At 40.0% G+C, this 18635-nt stretch overlaps 1 protein-coding gene across 18 annotated transcripts in view; it reads right to left on the reverse strand.

The window, feature by feature from the left end:
• The window catches only part of NRIP1 (nuclear receptor interacting protein 1), a 144332-nt gene that overhangs the window by 56308 nt on the left and 69389 nt on the right, over window positions 1-18635 (reverse strand). For 5 of the 18 annotated variants that reach the window (XM_090121234.1, XM_031612600.2, XM_090121223.1 and 2 more), the window contains exons 1-2: window positions 9144-9468; window positions 3113-3197 (exon numbers count right to left, since the gene is read on the reverse strand). The gene's annotated coding sequence lies outside the window, so the exon portion shown is untranslated. The other 13 variants (XR_016458815.1, XR_004169642.2, XM_090121217.1 and 10 more) reach the window with 11 other exon arrangements.

Here is an 18635-nt window from a genome sequence, read left to right on the forward strand (position 1 = left end):
GAAGAGGAAGCATTCCACTCAAAACTTTCTGGTTCAAAATGCTTTCTGGTTCAGAATCCCTGCCACGTTTTTCATATTGTACGGTCGCTTTTATAGCTGTTATCCCCATTACTAAATAGTTGATCGTTTAAACAAAGAACTAAGAAAGTACAATATTCTATAACTGGCATTTACAGCACTGGCCTTGGACTTCTAATCTTTACCAGACAGGCACACAAATCAATCTATCAGCTCATAAAGGTGTGCTTTTTTAACCTCTAAAACAGATGGGATTGGCCAGAAATGTCTGGCATGTCAAACTGCTAATCACTGCTGCCCTTCGCACAAAATAACCCACTTAAGTTGAGGCATGGTTGCACTGTAACAGACATTAGTCTGTGGGAAACCCATTTAACTGTCACATACTCCTGCCACTCCTGCTCTCCCTTAATTAAGCCTAATGCCTTATGCTCTGACCTTTTGTTCTAGCCTATTAACCCTATCTAGTACAAGTTCAAATACGTTACACTAAAAAGTTTGCTGTAAAATACAGAATTGCCAAGCTACAGAGAGAATGAGGAACATCTCTGCCTTTCAAGTCACCCATTTCTTTACCAAATTTACTAGCCTGACAAAATGGAAGCAACACCTATGTTACTTTCCAAAGTTAAAACACACCCAAATGTTTCACAGCAAAAGGCAGACCTTCTTTCATTTCCATACTCTACCTTCTCCTATTTAGAGGGGAAAATGAAACTTCTCTTTGTAACTTCATATCCTCAGGCTTTTTTTTTTTTTTTTTTACTTTAAGACAAGAACATACTATCAGTCAAGATCTCACTACACTCATTTGCTGTTCTCTGAAACCTATCATTAAAAATAATGTGTAATTGGTTTACAGTGACCAATTCTTCTTCAATTAAAGACTGCTTCTGCCAGCTTTCCTAACACTGAGTCACCACCTTGTTCTTTTGACAGCATAATTTTAATTACTCTAGTTTTTAATTCTCATCTGTATCATTTCATGAGTTGCATCTCTTGACCTCTCATACAAAAAAAAAATTATATCTACATAAACTTAAAATAAGAACATAGTTCATAAATTTTAGCTCAACACTACAGCTTTTCTTCAATGTACACTCTGCTTCAAACAATACAACTACCTTCCCATCCTGCAACTCTGACTTCTAAAGATTATACAGCACCAAGCAGACTAACAATTACATTTGCAAAGCAGTACTTTCCTGGAGGAATCTAAGTGACTACAATAATGACTTTTACAAAATCACAAGGAACTCTGACTTAAGAGATCCAATTCTAGAAATTAAAACAAATATTCAATCAAAATAACAACAGCCTTCCAACGTTAAAACTGTTTACAATAGCACGTAACACAGAGCTGCATATCAACACAGGTATTCCACAAGCAACGTTTATAAACAATAAAGGAACCCACGGACAATCCACACCCATTCACTCCCCTCCCCAAAAACCCACAGCACGTATAACAAAACTGTGTTATAATGCTGGTTAGATATGGAAAAGTAATGCAGAGAAACTCTGCAAAGGTTACCAGCCACATGTACACTGAAACATTTCTTCCTTAAATCTTTAGCTTAACCACCTTGCTGACAAGCTGACACCCAAGTGTAAGACCCTTACTTAGAATACACACTTGTGCAACTCTGAATGGAATCAGATTTAAACACAGGTAACAATTTGAAATAAAGCTTTCAAATACTCAGAATTATTTTTGAAGATGTGGAACACTTCAAAAAGCCTTGTTGACACAAAAGCCACTCTCTTGGAAACTCTAGCAGGGCTGCTTAAGCCATCATCAACTGCTGACCACAACAACCGTTAAGTCATAAATTGCTATTAATTTTGTTCTAATTCTAAAGTGCCTATCTTACCGATTCTCAGATCAGCAAGAAATGCAATTGACTTCTGCAGAAATGTGATTTCTGAGGCAACTGAGAAGCACTGTAACACTGTTAGATTTTTTTTTGAGGAGTCAAATAGGAAGCCTGAGGGGAAAAAAAAAAGAAATGGATCCCTCATCTTAATTTCCTTTTACTTCCAAAACAGCGATTTTTGCATAAATTCAAAGCTTCCCAGTATAACATACAAACATTTTCTGAGGATTCCGCTATATTTCACTGCATTACAGATGCTCACGTTGCAGTACATTGACCAATGCTACATTCAAAAGGAAGTAAAGAAACGCAGATTTATTAAAAGAAAAATACACCCTTCTATCTGACATCTGTGTAATTACAGTGGCTACGCTAGAAATTTTTCAGGCTGGAATTTGATATGACTGCCTCCAGCGTTCTAGACCTTCCCTTTCTAATGTTCCCAAAAGTTGCCACTGGAGGCAATGCAAATGAGTCCTAAGAGAGGCCAGAAACAAAACAATTGCTTGTCAACCATTACATGCCCAAATTGTATTCTTTATGCTCATCAACATTCTCAAGTTCTTAGGCATGCTTGTAGGCCCACCGAGGACAGTGGGGCTACTCAAGTGAATAGAATTACTCACAGACCAAAGTGCATGTACATAAGCAATCACTGGACAACATTTGGGGAATTATTCTCTAGTATCAAAGGAAAATAGGATTTAGAAAACAGGAATCAAGGGAGAACATCCAAACAAAATGACAGCAGTGTTAAATGTCTACAAGCCACTGTAATGTAATATCTAATGATTTTACTGTGACAGTCCCTTGCTACAGAATCTCAGTTTGGATCTGTTTTATTTAAAAAAATAAAAACTCAGTTGTTACAGTGTTTATATCATCTTCTCTTCTATTCTGAAACTACATGTAAACCAGGTTTTTGTCTATTCAGAAATTATCTCCTAAATGAGTAGGCTAAATCTTCAGGACTTACTAGCGAATTCATATAAGAAGTTAAAAAGCTACTAAAAAATGATTATTCTCTTAAAATGGCACACACAATTTTTTAAAAATCAATTCTGTCACAAAAATAGAAGAATTAATTTGAAAATCTACCATCTTACACCACAATTCTAGGAGACCTATACAAGGTAAAAAGCTGCATGATAGATTGGTAAGACAAAGAAGAAACTCAAACCAAAGAAAAAAGGAAATAATTGAAGCAAGTTATTTACCTTGAAAGTGGTCCCATAAGGAAGGCTCTTCCTTCAGGAGTCCAAGGATGCACTAATTTTCTCCCTCAGCAATTCCATGCTTCATCTGAAAGGAAAAGAAAAAAGTTACCTTAGGAAAATCTGCATACCAATTTCCCTTCTTCCAATCTGTATTGGACTTATTGTTATTAGCGTAACAGAAATATTTGAAATACAGCATCACTTCCTATCTCAAAAGAAAAACACAGCTCCCAACATCAGAAATGAAAGTTTTCCAGACAGAAGCATTAGCAAATCAAATACAACTTGCCTTCTCTAGACTCATACTGCCGAGGTAACTGGACAGTTATTTCTGCAAGAAGTCTGCATTCAGTTTTGATTCAAGACACACTCTTGTTTTAATAACTTCATTCAAAAAAAGCTGTAACACGAACATCCACCTTCCTACGTAGCAAGCACAACTTTATACTCACACCTATGCATGTCTCAATCCTAGTTTTTTTTAGGAATCCTTTAACAGGAAAAGATGAGATCACAATACAACAGTGGAATGCAACCTCCCAAAATTTGTTAGAAAAAACTAAAGTAAAAAATGTGTAACTTTATTTTAAGATTTACGAATGAGATACTATGGAATATTCATCCTCAAACCTGTTCACCACTACAAGTGCCACCTTAAATGTTTTTCTCAGTGCTTCTGTACTGTCTGTAACTTGTGCTAAAAGATAAAAACTTACAGGTAGGCCAGGTCGTTGCTATTTGTACTACTTAACCTTTAATGAGGCTTGTCACAAGAACAATGCTCACATTAAATTCTCTTTCACCAATTAATTTACCACCCTGAGAAGCATACTTAACGAGCATAATAAGTCAAATTTAACTATAATCAAATACAAACAAAACAAAAACAGAATTATTCCCAGTTTTGCTGAACTTTCACCTTCTCTCATGGGGCAAATGGAAGAGCTCTCTTTTCCTCACCATAAGCCTCTACTCTCAGAAAGGCCACATACAAAATACACAAAACTTGTTAAATGCTGAACTTCTCCAGCATGGAGGACACCACAAGCAGCTACCAGGGCTGGGGGGTAGAAAGGGACATGTGAGTTTTGGAGCAATATCCTCTTCTGCAAAGCCACCTGGGCTAAAGCCAGCTTAGAGACAACATCTAACTGGACACTGTGACGTGCTACCTGGGAAAAAAGATACAGGTGTTGATAGAAAGGTCATCATCCAAAAAAAGACCTATTCAAAGATACCAGGATACCAGGCTGTAACAGCAGCATTCTGGGCTACAGCCAACATTAAGATCTAACAAAAGCAGTGAATCCATTATGCTGAGAAGTAAGTAAATACCCTGAAATACTACATACAGAGACTATTTCAGATTCCTTCCCTAGATACACCACAAAATAAGCCAACTTGCACCAAGAAGCAGTAGCAAGCTGCAACATTCTGATTAAATTAGGAAAAGAAATATTAAATTATCAATGCAGTCAAAACAAACAGAAACAGAGGTACGAGCAGAAATTCCCTAGAATATAAAGTAATATATATATATTTTTTTCAATATTCTCAAATCACCTTCAGAAGAATAGTCCACTATTTTTTCTCTACTACAGATGTAGGGGGGGAAAAATTGTTTTTCACCACTGACAAGTGGTTTCATTTAAGTACTCCTTTTTGTAGGAGAGTTAGATTTCTATCTAACGAAGAACAAGCAAAAAAAACATCACTGTATTGCCATCAAGGCACAGTGTATACACAGGATATCCTTTAGGACAGCATTAAGCAATCTTTTTGTACTGTTCCACATTACTACAAGGTTTCTAAGTGTTCAGAGAAAAAAAGCAAAGGAATTTGTTATTTCTGTGGGAAATACTATATTTCTTCAATGACATTTGAGAAATGCTTTGCTAGATTGAAATATTATTCCCAAAAATTTAACGGCTGGATGACTTGGATTGCATGCCTTATCATATGGAATAGAGAAACAATCAAGAACACTGCTAAGTTGCTGAAAGTGTGATATGCAATTACATTAATAATCAGTAGAGACCAATCACCTGAGATGGATCCAAAGGACAGAAATACTGTTTTTCTGCACCATTACATACTTGCACCATGAAAGACAGAAATTCATTAAATGTTTTTCTGAGGCCAGATATCTACATTCTCTTCTTTGTTTTTAAATAACAGGTGCAGTCAAGGCTCAAATACATGTCACACCTAGCACCTATTTGATCTATTGTGGTCACCTTCTCACAACTACCCTCCTCAAGAAGATTAAGAACACGTCATCCAAATTACTCTCCCAACACTGAGTTTCTCTATGGTACATTCAACCTCTTACAAACCCACAGCTAACAGACAATATGTTACTTTTAATGTGATTCTGCCTGTTCCAATAACAATTTCAGTAAAAGACCACACCAGGAGAATTTGACTCAAAATAAGATGGCTCCTTCCCATTCTACATGCAGATACACAGGAGACTCAGCTCCTATTTGCCTTTAACCATCAAGTCAAGGGACCTGCAACAGACAGCCAAACAAATTATGAAATTAAGTCTTCCAAATGGTCTGGTCACATTTCTAAGCGTATTTGAAACAAATGATCCAGAAACACTAAAATGTATACATAAAACTCAAGCAAGAAAGAATTCTTCTTCCCATTTTCCTTCAGGCCTGCCATCCCACTAAAGAACTCAAGAAAGTTTACGTGATCAAAGATGCCCACTTAAAATACTGCTCACCAACATCAACACATGATTTCCTAATTCAACTATTAAAATCCTAACACCATAATACTCAAAAGATGCATCACACTTAAAATACTTCCCTTACACGTGCTGTGGGCAGACCAACACAGGTGGTTAGTGCTCTTATCAGCTGGCCTGTTAGCATTTGTGGTTTGCTCTCATCCTGCTATTAACATTACCTTTTTCCTCTGGGTTAAAATGATTTAGACAGATTTACAAGTTGTTTTTTTTTTTTAATCCATTTGTGCATATTCCCCTGCAAGTTTCCCTCCTGTTCAGACTTCATTCCATACCTACATTACCCTTCTTTCCACTTGCCTGTCATTAAACCCCTGCTGAGCAGTAATGATCTATACTTCAAAATTCACACTTCTCATCCCCAAGGGGTATTTATCCAGTTTTTACATCCATAGGATATTTATCCCACCTATCACCTGTAACCCAGCCAAGCATTCAGCCTGTCACTGAGTGGTTGAGAGACCTGCCGGGCTGTAGGGAGCCCTTCAGGTCCCCATGTGTGGCCAATTGGCCACCATTCCCATGTGTCAAACCCTGCTCTGAGGGCTGGGGCTCCAACACTCAGTCCTCTCTGCACTCCTTGTACGTTTGCATACAGAAGTGAAAGCACAAACCTATAGATTTTAAGGTTCAGGCCAGTCCATAAGATCTATTCTAAAATTAACAAGACATTATAGTCTTAGAGCCCTATCCATGATAGCCCTGCAACGAGGTGTGGAGTGCAAGGGTTGAGTAAGACAGCTGACTGTGGGAAATGCAACTCCCCAGCTTTGCCCTGGGCAAGTTTATACATGTGCTCCACACAATGCAAGGCATAGTTTATCTTTTAGTGTGTCCTGCACTGTCACCGGTAAAATTAACAGTGCTCTCATAGCTAACAATAATACAGCTGGCACTGCAGAAATCTTTTGCCAATGTTCAAATATAGGGGGGGAAAAAAAAAAGCGAGCTTTGAAAAGCTTTAAAACAAGCAAACAAGTCTTTATCAACAATTTAAAAACAATCCAACGTTAAATAACAGCTACAAGCAAATACCTACCGGTAGGTTAACTCACATATGAGTCCTACAACCTTTAGTAAGTGAGCTTTAAAAAAAATGAAGTCTTTAATGTCTTTTACGTTACAGAAGTCATCCTACGCGCAGCAGACTATCAAACATCAAAGGTGATACAACCAACACTAATAAATCACCTGTTTACAATTAAAAAAAACATTGGTTCACTTTCAATTCTTTATCAACATAGTTTCTACGACTATAATAAACGTTGGCTATTTTTGCTCTCCAGCTGTGTTTAGAGTATCTGTCGCTTTAGAAGCAGAAACATTTACATGGAGCAAAGAGGAAGGTGCATCGCATCTGGTAATTTTTTTTATCCCATAACTACTGGGGGGGAGGGAGGGGAACTTAAGTTATTCAAATGAATAATAATTCAGCACGGTCTTGCATTTGACAGCTCCTTTACTCTATGCATACATGGTAAACAAAAAAGCCACTGCCAGATCTCCCTGTTTGACAGCTCAGAGCCACAGGGCAGTCCAACAGGAGGTCAGCTTCCAGCCCTGCCTAAAACACGCAGCTACCAGTAACAAGTACCTACTTGTTACTTCTTCCTTCCTGCTGACAAAAACATACACCCATCTATCTATGGATTTAACACACAAAAAAAGCGCCCAGCTGCCTTATTCTGGAGGCTATCTCAGGCCATACAAGTGCTGATAACACAACAGGGCAGACTTCAGCCACAAGCTCAGGAAGACAGGCATCCCAACAGCACAAGCCAGAGACCTGCTCAAATGCTGCTCTGACTGAGAGAACTCCCGCTCTGCGAGAAGCCTGCTCCTGCTGCCCGCGGAGCAGCAATTACTCAGATGCCATCGGATCAGCTCTAAGCCACAAGCGCTCCCAGCTGGGTGAGCCGGTGCCACAGGGCCTCCAGAGGTGTCGCTGGGCAGCGATCAGCCCGGCCTGCGGCAGCGCTCCTCAGGTCGGTACGGATCCGCTGCTCCCCTCGGAACGCCCCAGCTGTCCAAAGAGCCTTCCCGCAGACCAGATCTGCCCCCTCCGTTAAACCGAGCGGTACGGCACCTCTGAACGCGCACTGTGCCATGACTCAGTTAAATTCTGCTCAGCGGCAGCGAGCACCCAGCGCTGCGCCCGGCTCCCTCCGAAGGAAACCCGGAGCAGCCCGGCTCCCTTACTGCACACAGACGAGGTAGAAGGGAACAACTTCCACGTCACCTTCCCCAACATCAACCTACCGCCAAAGACGGGAATCACGCTGCTTTTTGTTTTTTTTCCCCCCCTCCAACATCTTCAACACGTGTCAAGCATTTGAGCTTAACTCTTCTTAAAATTGAAAACCCATAATCAACAGACACGCGGCACAGACGCAAGGCTGTGTGCACTAAGGAGGCTTTCTCTTATTCCGTCCACGCTCCGACACCACGTTTCCCTAGTTTCGCTCCGTTCCAAGTTAATTACCCGCTGACACTCACACAGAGCAGCTTCCAACAGCGCGTTCCGCAGGGAGAAGCGGGGAGAAATCACCTTTAAAGGGCTTCGGGGACACCGACGCACGCCCGCACGTTAACCTTTGGTCTGGAAAGGGGAACGGCGACGTCCCCGCGGGGCCGCGAGAGCGCCGGCGCTGAGCACGCAGCCCCGGGGCGGCGGGCAGGGAGCGGGCGCGGAGGCTGCGCGCCCGCAGGTGGAGGTGGAGCGCGCAGCGGCCGTACCGGGGCAGCGGGGGCAGCGGGGGCAGCGCGGCCTCGCCCCGGTGCCGGGAGGCGGCGGCCATCGGGCGGGCGGGCAGCGAGGCCGCGTCCCGGCGCTGCCCCGGGCGGCGCCTCCCGACCCCGCGGGCGCTGCGCAGCCAGCCGCGACTCCCGAAATAATCCACGCCGAGGGGAGAAGGAGCGGAGAGCGGCGCTGCGGCCGGCCCGGCGCTTAAACGCCGCTAACTTTTCCGCCCCTCCGGCTCGCCGAACCCCGCGGCCGGGTAACTTCCAGCTCGCCCCACCGGAAGCGCTCCCTGCCGCGACCACCCCGCGCCCGGCTCACCCCGGCATTGTTCCCCGCCGCCGCCCGGCAGCGCCGCGCCGCCCCGCGCGGCCCGTCCCCGCCCGCCGCGCTCACCCGCCGGCCTCGCCTCACCGCGACGAGCGGGGCTCCGACAGAGCGGGGCGCGGCGGCTCCGAGCCCGGGGCCCCGTCCCCGACTGGAAGACGCGCCGAGCCTCCCCGCGCCCCCGTCCCCTCGCCCCGCACACGTACACAGCGAGCCGAGCTCTGCGCCGCTCCCCTCCGCGGTTCGGGGCTCTGCTGCAATGCCTGCGAGGCTGACTTTCAAAGCCTAACCCGCAGCCGCGATCCTCCCCGCCTTCCACCTCGCCCGGCGCGGCGCAGCCCGGCCCCTCCTCCTCCTCCCTCCTCCCCCCGCGCCATTCATCTCCTCCGCCAAGTTCCTTAACCCTTCTCGCTCCCGGCCGCTGGGGCGGGCAGGTGGTCGTCAGCCTCCCGCCCGCTGCGAGGCAGCTCGCGGAGCCCCGGGAGTGAACTCATCGCAGGACTTATATTTAATAAAAACAGCATCGAAATAACACCTTTTTTTCTTTTTTTTTTTTTTCCCTCCCGCTCGTTAAGCATAGCAGGGGGAGGCTTCCTGTGGTTACCGCTTTAGAGCTTCTATTTTCAGTCCTTCCTCTGAAAAACTTTTTTTTCTCTCTTGCCCCCGGCTCCGCTGATCCCCGGCTCTGCCCTCGCAGCTCCTAGAGCGCACCTCAGCCCGCGGCCTGCGCTGCTCCACTGCCAGGGGCTTCATGCAGATGGAAATAGCCTTCCCTCTGCTGCCAGGTGTCGAGAATCAGGGTCATGGCGGCCCGTGAAAACATGGAGGTGACTCACGCCCCAATAAGCAAACAGTTCGTGAGAACAACCTGGGACAGGGCCTCCAAAGAGAGCCAGTCCTCCATCTTGGCTGGGGGCATCCACGCAGGACTGAAGGCAACCTATGCTGTGAGAAAGTGCCTTATGAGTCTGTTAGCAGTCAAGGTTTTCTTTAGACACCATTCCCATCAAAGAAGAGTCAAAAAGTCTGTAGATACGCAGCAGACTGTCTGTTTAGGTGAACTACAGAAAGTGCATGACCTCAGCCACATCATCCGTGAGCAGAGCAGAGCCTGTGTTTAAAGAGAGCCACGATGCTGCGTAAAGCATTTCTCAAACAACGTGCAGAACACTTTGTGACACTCCTCTCAGAAGTTAAGGATTGCAGAAAGGAGGAACATTTGTTTACAGATCAGTTATAAGCTGTGCGATGATATCTGTACTAACATATGCCAATATTTTGGTTCTGAAACTCATGTAAAATAAGTGGCATACCCAAGCATAGTTTAGTAACAAACTGATATCACTAGAGAACATACGAATTTCCACTTAAGGAAAGCAAAAGAGAGCCCTGTTTGTGAAAAGCCAAATGCTTGAGCTCGCGGATACCATGGCTGAAGTGCACGTAGGAATGTGGAGCAAAACCTCTTTTCCTTTGGAATGCACGGATTGTGTACGCGCTTACAGCAGAGCTAGTAATGTATTACTTGACCTATTTTTTTAAGCCAATGAAAGATTTAGGTTAACTTCATCATCATGTGTTTTTAACCACTTTTTTTCAGAAAAGCAGCCGTTTGCTAAAGCTACTGCGTGTCATATTTTATACACAACGGCCTCTTTTTCCTTGAGAGAATGTCTCACCATATCACCCGACCATGCTGCCAGTAAAACAACTAGTTTTGCTGCTCATTTCCACAGTAGCCTCATTAACAAATTCTGTTTGTAAAGAAATGATCTTTCAATTTTTATTTCTCTAAAAATCTTTATCTCAAAAATGTTTCACTGTTAAGCGGCTGAATTATCTAGGGGAAAGGAAATTTTCTCATTACTGCAGCAATTTAGCTGCTATTTCAATCAAGAATGTCTGTAGTAGAGACCTCTTTCATTCTTAACCTTAGGGAACATTGCACAGACGAGAGACCTACAAAAGGAGGGATCTTGAACAAGCAACAGAAAAAAATGTCCATATGAAATATTTAAGATACTTCTGAGTAGATGAAATAAAGGTGGTTGAGGAATCAAGTTTCTATACAGTTCAACCAACTGTGGTTGTATTAAGCAAAATAAAGTATGAATTTAGCAGGTTATTGACAACAGTTAATATTCCTGTTGCACTGAAAATTGCCCCTTGAACTGTAAGAATTCAAACAGGTTAGGAAATAAATACTCTGTACAAGAAAAGGAAATACTGTGGACAGCACACCGTGGAATCAGTCTCTCAAGAACTATCAAAGTACTGATGTGTTCGTGTTGGTTCTGCCTGTGCACTCTTCTACCAAACTTAAGCACCCACTCACTCTCCAAGCATGCCTATCTACTTGCTGGGGTGGGGCCAATAACTTGTCTTTGTTACAGACACCATAAAAAGGATCATTTTCTTTGAGTGGAATTCTTTGCTAGAAGGTTCTCTGTAAATGGGAGGGCAGTTATGACAGGAAAACACGTTCTGCTTTTGGATCGGTGTTGGAAGAAATACATATTCCATTAGAACTCATTCCCAGAATTGCGAGCCCTTCCTGTAGAGCTCTTGCCATACTTTGTGAAGCATAAATTCACATTTGGTAATATCAGTGGGGCGATTATATATATAAATGTATACAGTAATACACACATACAAGCGCATTCACTCTTTACAATTGCTAACTGGAAATCTCAAGACTGAAATGCATGTTTTTGATCTACTGTGAGTTCTATTAAATCCAAAACGAATTGTAGTTATTGAACTCTTGCAGTACAAAAAATAATCTACGTGACTGTTTCAAAAATGGTCAATTGTTGATTACCCCTAACTTTTTATTTGATCACTTTGATGGTTACAATAATGCATTTAAAATGCTGAGCAAAGCTACAGTTCATGAAACTTTATTTTGATAAAATAAAGCATATAGGTCTGTGCCATGCAGCAACAAGAAATACTGTTTTTAAAAAGAAAATGAAAATGCTATTACATTATTCCCAAACATTTTTATGTTAATGCTAACCTATTTTTAAATTACAGAAAGAGCTTTGAAGAGCTTGGGTGAGCTACCGTTGCTCTTATTTTGATTTTCCTTTTCTCAGCCTCTCAAAGAACTAACAGCTCTGAAACTACCTTTTTCAATCAGAATAATTAAAGCCTTGCTTTATGGCATCCAATCATGATATGAAAGGCTTGGGACACGGTTGGAAAGCTAGCTAGCTTTACAGAAATTCATTTACAGACCAAGTCTTACTCTGAAATAGTTTGTCAGCCTTACACAGACAATAATGAGATTCCATCCTTGACTCAGCCTAATTCAATTCATGTAGTATGTCAGATTACCCACTATTTGGAAGGTCCCTTCACAGAGGATTAAATCACCTAATATTCCAGAGCTAGTGTAGGCACACAAAATAAAAGAATGGCTATGATTCTTATTTATTCAGTTATTGAACTCAAAGGAGGTTTCCCTAATTAAATGGTAATTGTAACTTCCTCCTCTGTGTGAATAGTGTTCGTACGTAAATGAGAAGTGGGAAAGTGGAAAAAGTCTCCCTTTTTTCAGTGGTACTATCTAGGACAAAATGAAATCAACTGGAACAGTACTGGTGTTACCTGAGGAAAAACTGTTATATACTGATGATTTCTGTGGGGTGTACCTTAGGGTGTATCTTGTTTTGTTCATAACATCCACAAATCTGCAATCACTGGAGGTCGAGCTGGGAAGAGTAATATACTCTCTATATAAATGAAAAGTACATACCACTCATGTCAAAACATTCTTTACGTATCTACATTTAACACAACAAAGATATTAGTATGCTTACATAATTCACTTAATTTCCTACTAGAGTTGTTTTCTGCTTTTGTTTTTTGTTTTTGTTTACATTACAGAGTTTAGACATATGTTTACAAGCATTTCAAAGCAGGCCATTTGACTTAGTTATTCTTCGCATCTCAAGTTCTTTTTTTCCTGCACTTATTAAAAGTAGATTTCAGATCATGACCATTTGATCTAAGAGTAATAAGAAAGAGACCAGATGCTAGAGTCTTTTCAATTACCAAAACATTTAAGGACAGCTGTACCATATAAGCTCTCATAGAGGAATCATATGCTTGCAGCATCTGGTTAGTATTGGCCATGCCTCTAGCATCTTGTATCTGTTTGGAGGCATGAACTAGGGCTAGGCTTACTTCCCCATATGCACTTCTGGTGTGTGCGTGCATTTTTGGGCCATAAACAGGAACTAACGCTTTGGGTCTTGTATTTTCTGACAGGAAATAAACACTGCTTTCAGCCTCTGTAACACCTTTCCTGAAAGAGTCAAAATGGTGTATACTAAGTTGATGTGACTGCTGTACACTGATTGTTCATATTTTACCAGACCTAAAGGCATGTGTTTTTACCCAGAAGAACACATCCTGTACTTGTGAATTTTCTGCAATTTCATCCCACACGCACAACGAAAAATACACTTTTGAGAATGTTGCTCTGATGAGTCACTATCATTACTGATAGTGTGAAGGTATGCCCTGAGAACAAGTAGCTTCCAGTTACCACTTCCAAGCTGACACCAGGAAGTACCAGGAGGGCAGATCTAAGAGCCAGTGTGAAAATCCTGTTACTAGGACTTTTGGGTCATTGACATTGCAAGGATAACCTTTGAGGAAAAAAATGCATGTAGCTGAAATCACTCTGAACGTGTACATTCCTTTCAGAGTTTTTATTTTCTTGCTTTTCTCTCTTTTCTTTGACCAAGATGTTCCTGATGTCAACAATAACACATTGAGTAAGAACTTTAGTATTTCGCCCTCTCTTAGACTCAGTGTTTAGAAGCCACTGTCAGTACAATGTTGTTTCACAGCACCATTTTTCTGGCCAGCTATCATAAAATCTGGATAACCCTTTGCTACAGTTCTCATGATGACACAAGCCATGTTGTTGAAACAATATGTTCTAAGATAAAACGAAGAGTACATACAAATTATACTCACGAAGAACTGGCAGCCAGCACCACACTGCAAGGGAATAATATTCTACAAATGACCATTAGGAAGCAGCGAAAAAGGAGAAGCTAAAGTAGCCTGTGTTTGCCCTTAATGGTAACACATGTACTGAGCAAACTTTTTTTCCAACAGATTAAGATTTTAATTACACCTTACAATTCTAATTTTCTTTAATACAAACTATCTTAAGTGCTCTTACTCAACCAGCACTAAACTGATAAACTTAACTGTGTTTTTTTTAATTAAATATATTTACTTGCTCATATACTAGCTTAGGAACAAGAGAACCTTTAATGAAAAAAACAACAGTATAAACTACAATTTGTTTTAATACACTGAAGCTGTGACTTGACCTAACCACTAACTTGGAACACATACTTAAGCAAATAAATCAAAGTTTTCAATTCTTTTTCTCTGTTTATAAGAAAAACAAGATACAATTCATTTTATTTTACTATTTATGAAAGAAAATCCAGATTTATTTTATCTGATTTTTGTTACAATAGAGAAGATATTTTCCCTCTGTTCTAATGGTTAGGTAACTGCTTTCATTTTACTTTGGAGACAAGGGAAGGACAGGTGGGGTACAGCAGCCTGAGCCCAGGCACTCAGCACCATTTTGCACACCTAAGAATCTTTAAGGTTGGAGAAGATTATCTAGTCCAACTGTCAACCCATAACCATCATACCTCTAAACCACTCAGTGCCGCATCTGCGTGCTTCTTGAACACTTCCAGGGACAGTGATGCCACCACCTCCCTGGGCAGCCTGTTTCAGTGCCTCACCAATCAGGAAAGAAATTTTTCCTAATATCCAACCTGAATTTCCATTACCTCTCAACATATCACTGTAATCTGGGAGAATATGCTGACCCCCACCATGCTACAACCTCCTTTTAGGTAGTTGTAGAGAGTCGCCTCTCCAGTGATGCCTGCCTCCCCCAGTTGTCCACCCTGTATAGATGTGGTGGACATTTCTGAAATGGCACATGGACCATTACTTCAGCCAGTTCAATCACATCCTTTGTATGTCAGAAGAATGAAGCTGGCATAAATGTAATAATAATGCCAAAGTAGTATCTTATATTTCCAATTTTTCTGTAATGCTTTTTTTGTTCTAAGTTGCTGGGGTTTTTATTTATTTATTTATTTTAAATGTGAGAGTTGGAGGGGGAAATGAAGGAAGAATTGCTGGAACCCAAGTATATGGAAGGCCTTTATCATATGCTTATTTTATAATAAAATGAAGTTTTCAAAAAACCTATATTTAACGCTTTTCAGAAATGCACAAAAATATAATGGAAGGAGAAAGGATGTGAACAACTACCCAGCATTTCCTCACATCACTCATAAAAGCTTTCAGAAAAGTAATGACTAAGAAACTCTGAAAAAAATAAAATGGCTGCTGTAATTAGGTACCTAAAAGGTAGCAATAAAATATGGTCCTAATTCTAAGAATTAAAGTGTATCAAGACAATTGCCTCACAATTGCCTACCTAATATCACAGATTTAATGACAATTGATTACTGGTTTTGTTTACCTTCCAATGCCTAATGGGAAAATCCATTTAAGTTGTGTAGCCAAAAATTTTAAAAACTCAATTCACTGGGCCATATAAGCATACATAAGTTCCTCACTTTTATTTTTTATATTATGTGGAATTAGTTTATCAGTTTCAAATTACAGCACTGCTTTTATAACTGATCAAATTTTGTAGAGTTTTATTTGCATACAAATATCTAGGTTTCATCGAGAGACATTAGTTTCACTAAATGTTGGATACACAAATCCAGTTTTGATGCTGTTGATCATCATACTAATATTTCACATGTGATGTAAAGTTACAGAGGAATAGGCTTGGTTCAACTAATCATAAACCAAATAGCAATAGAGATGTACACATAAGTTACATTCATTTCACCAAAGTGGGAAATTTTGTTTGCTACTTTTTAATGTATTTTAAAGAATCAGCTTCTTAAGATTACTCTTGGTTTGATAATGAAGGGGTAAAAATATAACAGGATACTTCTGTATATAAATAGCAGGTAGCATATGTAAATAATTCTGCTTTTGAAATGATCGAATCTTTGCTGCAGTACAATGACCAAAACAACTTTTTAAATGTTAGATGTTAAATGGAGATAAATAATTAAATTTCGTGAAAAATTTGAAAGTATCGTTTCATGTTTACTTGGACTGGGAAGCAACACTAAAAGTCCCCCAGTATTATTGTAATTATTATTCACTGTACAGTTCATGTAGGAAGACTTAATCCTATTCTCAATGAAATGCTCCAAAGAGCATGAACATGGAAGCCCCTATTACAGAGGAAAGAGGAATCTGTTCTCTTATGAATTCCTGCTCCCCACTTCCTGCCCAGCCTGTTAGGAAACAAGTGGTCAAGCAGCAAGAAGAATACGTATTTCAAATGTTTTCAGGTTGATTTATGTCTAATCTGATGCTGTGCCACATTTCTTTTTAATTATTATTTTTGTGTAAGCAGCATACTTTCATTTCATAAAAAATACAAGGAGATTAATGTTTTTTCTGACAAATGCTATTTAAAATTACTCCCCTCCCTAAAGTATTTTCATTAATGTCAGCAACACCTAAACTCTCAATCCACCATTCTTTAGCACTATTGCTAATTTTCTTAGTAGAAGATTGAATACATGGATGATTCTTTATAGGCACCCTAAAAAAATACATTGCATTCTGTATCTCTTAATAGCTTTTAAATATTTTACTGGTCAGCGGCATTATCTACCTAGGAGAAATGAAGAAGAATGTTAGTTCAAAAGTATGTTTAGAAGAGAAAAAGGGTGTGTGTGTGGTTTGCCTAGGGCAGATTTCAACTCTTGAAAACACAAACACTTTACAATTATTTAACAACTACTTAACAGTTAAATTTGCTAGGTTAATATAGGATAAATTAATTAATTCCATAGACATTTCTTCAACTCTCTGAAGTCATTCTGTGTTCTAGTTGTTTGTAATTTGCTGCTTGTGCTATCTGGCTGATGTTGCTCATATTGATGCTTTAAGAAAGCCAATAAATTATTTTAATAAGTGGTGCAACAATGTAGGTGAATCCTTGGTGCTTTTTTATTTGTTATGACACAACAACTTCATATGATTTCCAGAGTTATTCCTTTGATTGTAGATAGAATTTACTCATTTCATTTATATAGGAGAAAGAAAAATGCAGAAAAAAAATAAATTATGAAATGAACCTTAATACTCTCTACAGAAAGTCTCTTTCCCAGTGGCAGAGACTACTGTGATTCCAGTAATATCCAGGGCTTGGATTTATGAGTAAAATACAGCATAAACCATGAAAAGAAAACATGTAATTGTCCATGACTGTCCAGCTTTTTCCTAGCTCCCACCTTCACATGAATAAAAAAAATCTCATTATTTTTAAGTTAAATTGAAGGGTAAGTTTTGTCTGGTCTGTATCATGAACAAAAGGAGGTTATTCAACCTTTGTTTTTACTGTAGAGCTATTCTGTTAAAGGTTATGTTAAAAGATTCCCTTTGTTTTTTCCTCTGTCTTTCTACTGTAAGGTGAAATACCAGTGAATATGTTCATTAACATCTCCCAATTTTGCTAGGATGCTTCCAGTAAGAAAGTTTGTAAACCAGAAGTTAAAAAGAACCTATGAAATGTTTTCCCAAATTTAAACAAATTGATAAAAATCAGTTTTGCAGAATGTTTCATGCAATTATTGTGATCTACTTGTTGCTGTCTCTTCAGAGGGTAAGTGAAAAATGCAATATCACATGCATTAGTTTGCTATAGTGTAAAAAGAGCTATGTCCACACGCAACACAAAATATAAAAATCTTCAATGAATTACCATCTCATTTTACATCCCCATAACAGAGCATCACCAGCACAAATAAAAGATTTGTCATTGGCTTCAGTGAGTACAGAATAAAATTCTTTATTTTAGGTGATTTTTCTGTATTTAAAATTTTCAGCAACACAGCAATGAGATGTAACCTTCTCCTAAAGACAGGTTCTCATTCTACAGCTATTCTCATTTTGCTAGATCTTAATGTTCTTCTTGAATGCCTGAGGGACTTTATCTTCCTTTTTGGCACAGTTCTAAATTGGCTTAAATCATATTTATCCAACAGTTACCTGCATTATATTTTCAAGGGTAATTTGTGTCCTTCTCCTACAGCATTTATTTCTTGTGCTCTGTAGGGCTCCATTTTGGCCCTGTTCGTATTCAGCATTCCAAAGCTGCCTGTATGTAGAATTATTCATTGGCTTGATGCTGGTTTTCATTTCTGTGCGGACAAGACACAGATCTATTTGTCAACCAAACCAGCAATTTCAAACTACACTATTACCATATTGACAAGCTAGTGGCTACAAAAGCTTCTATGAGCATCAATTTTGTTCAGTCACAATCAAACAAAACAGAGCTGTTCATGGCTGGCTCTTGCCATCCACCCAAATCCACTTGAACTTCTAACCCATCTTTAAAATTCAACCCAGGTTCACTGGTTAAAAACCTTACGTAGGTTTCAATTGCAAGCAATTCTTTCAGAATTGCAGTTGAAAAATTAAGGCTTCCTATTATTAGTCAAAATAAATGTGCTTTGCTTACTACTCATTCATGCTTTTATGTTCCCTAGACTAGATTATTTTAATGCCTAGCTTATTGATCTGTCAATGAGACC

This window comes from Phasianus colchicus, chromosome 1 (assembly GCF_987193195.1).
Source record: "Phasianus colchicus chromosome 1, bPhaCol1.hap1.1, whole genome shotgun sequence".
NCBI lineage: Eukaryota > Metazoa > Chordata > Aves > Galliformes > Phasianidae > Phasianus > Phasianus colchicus.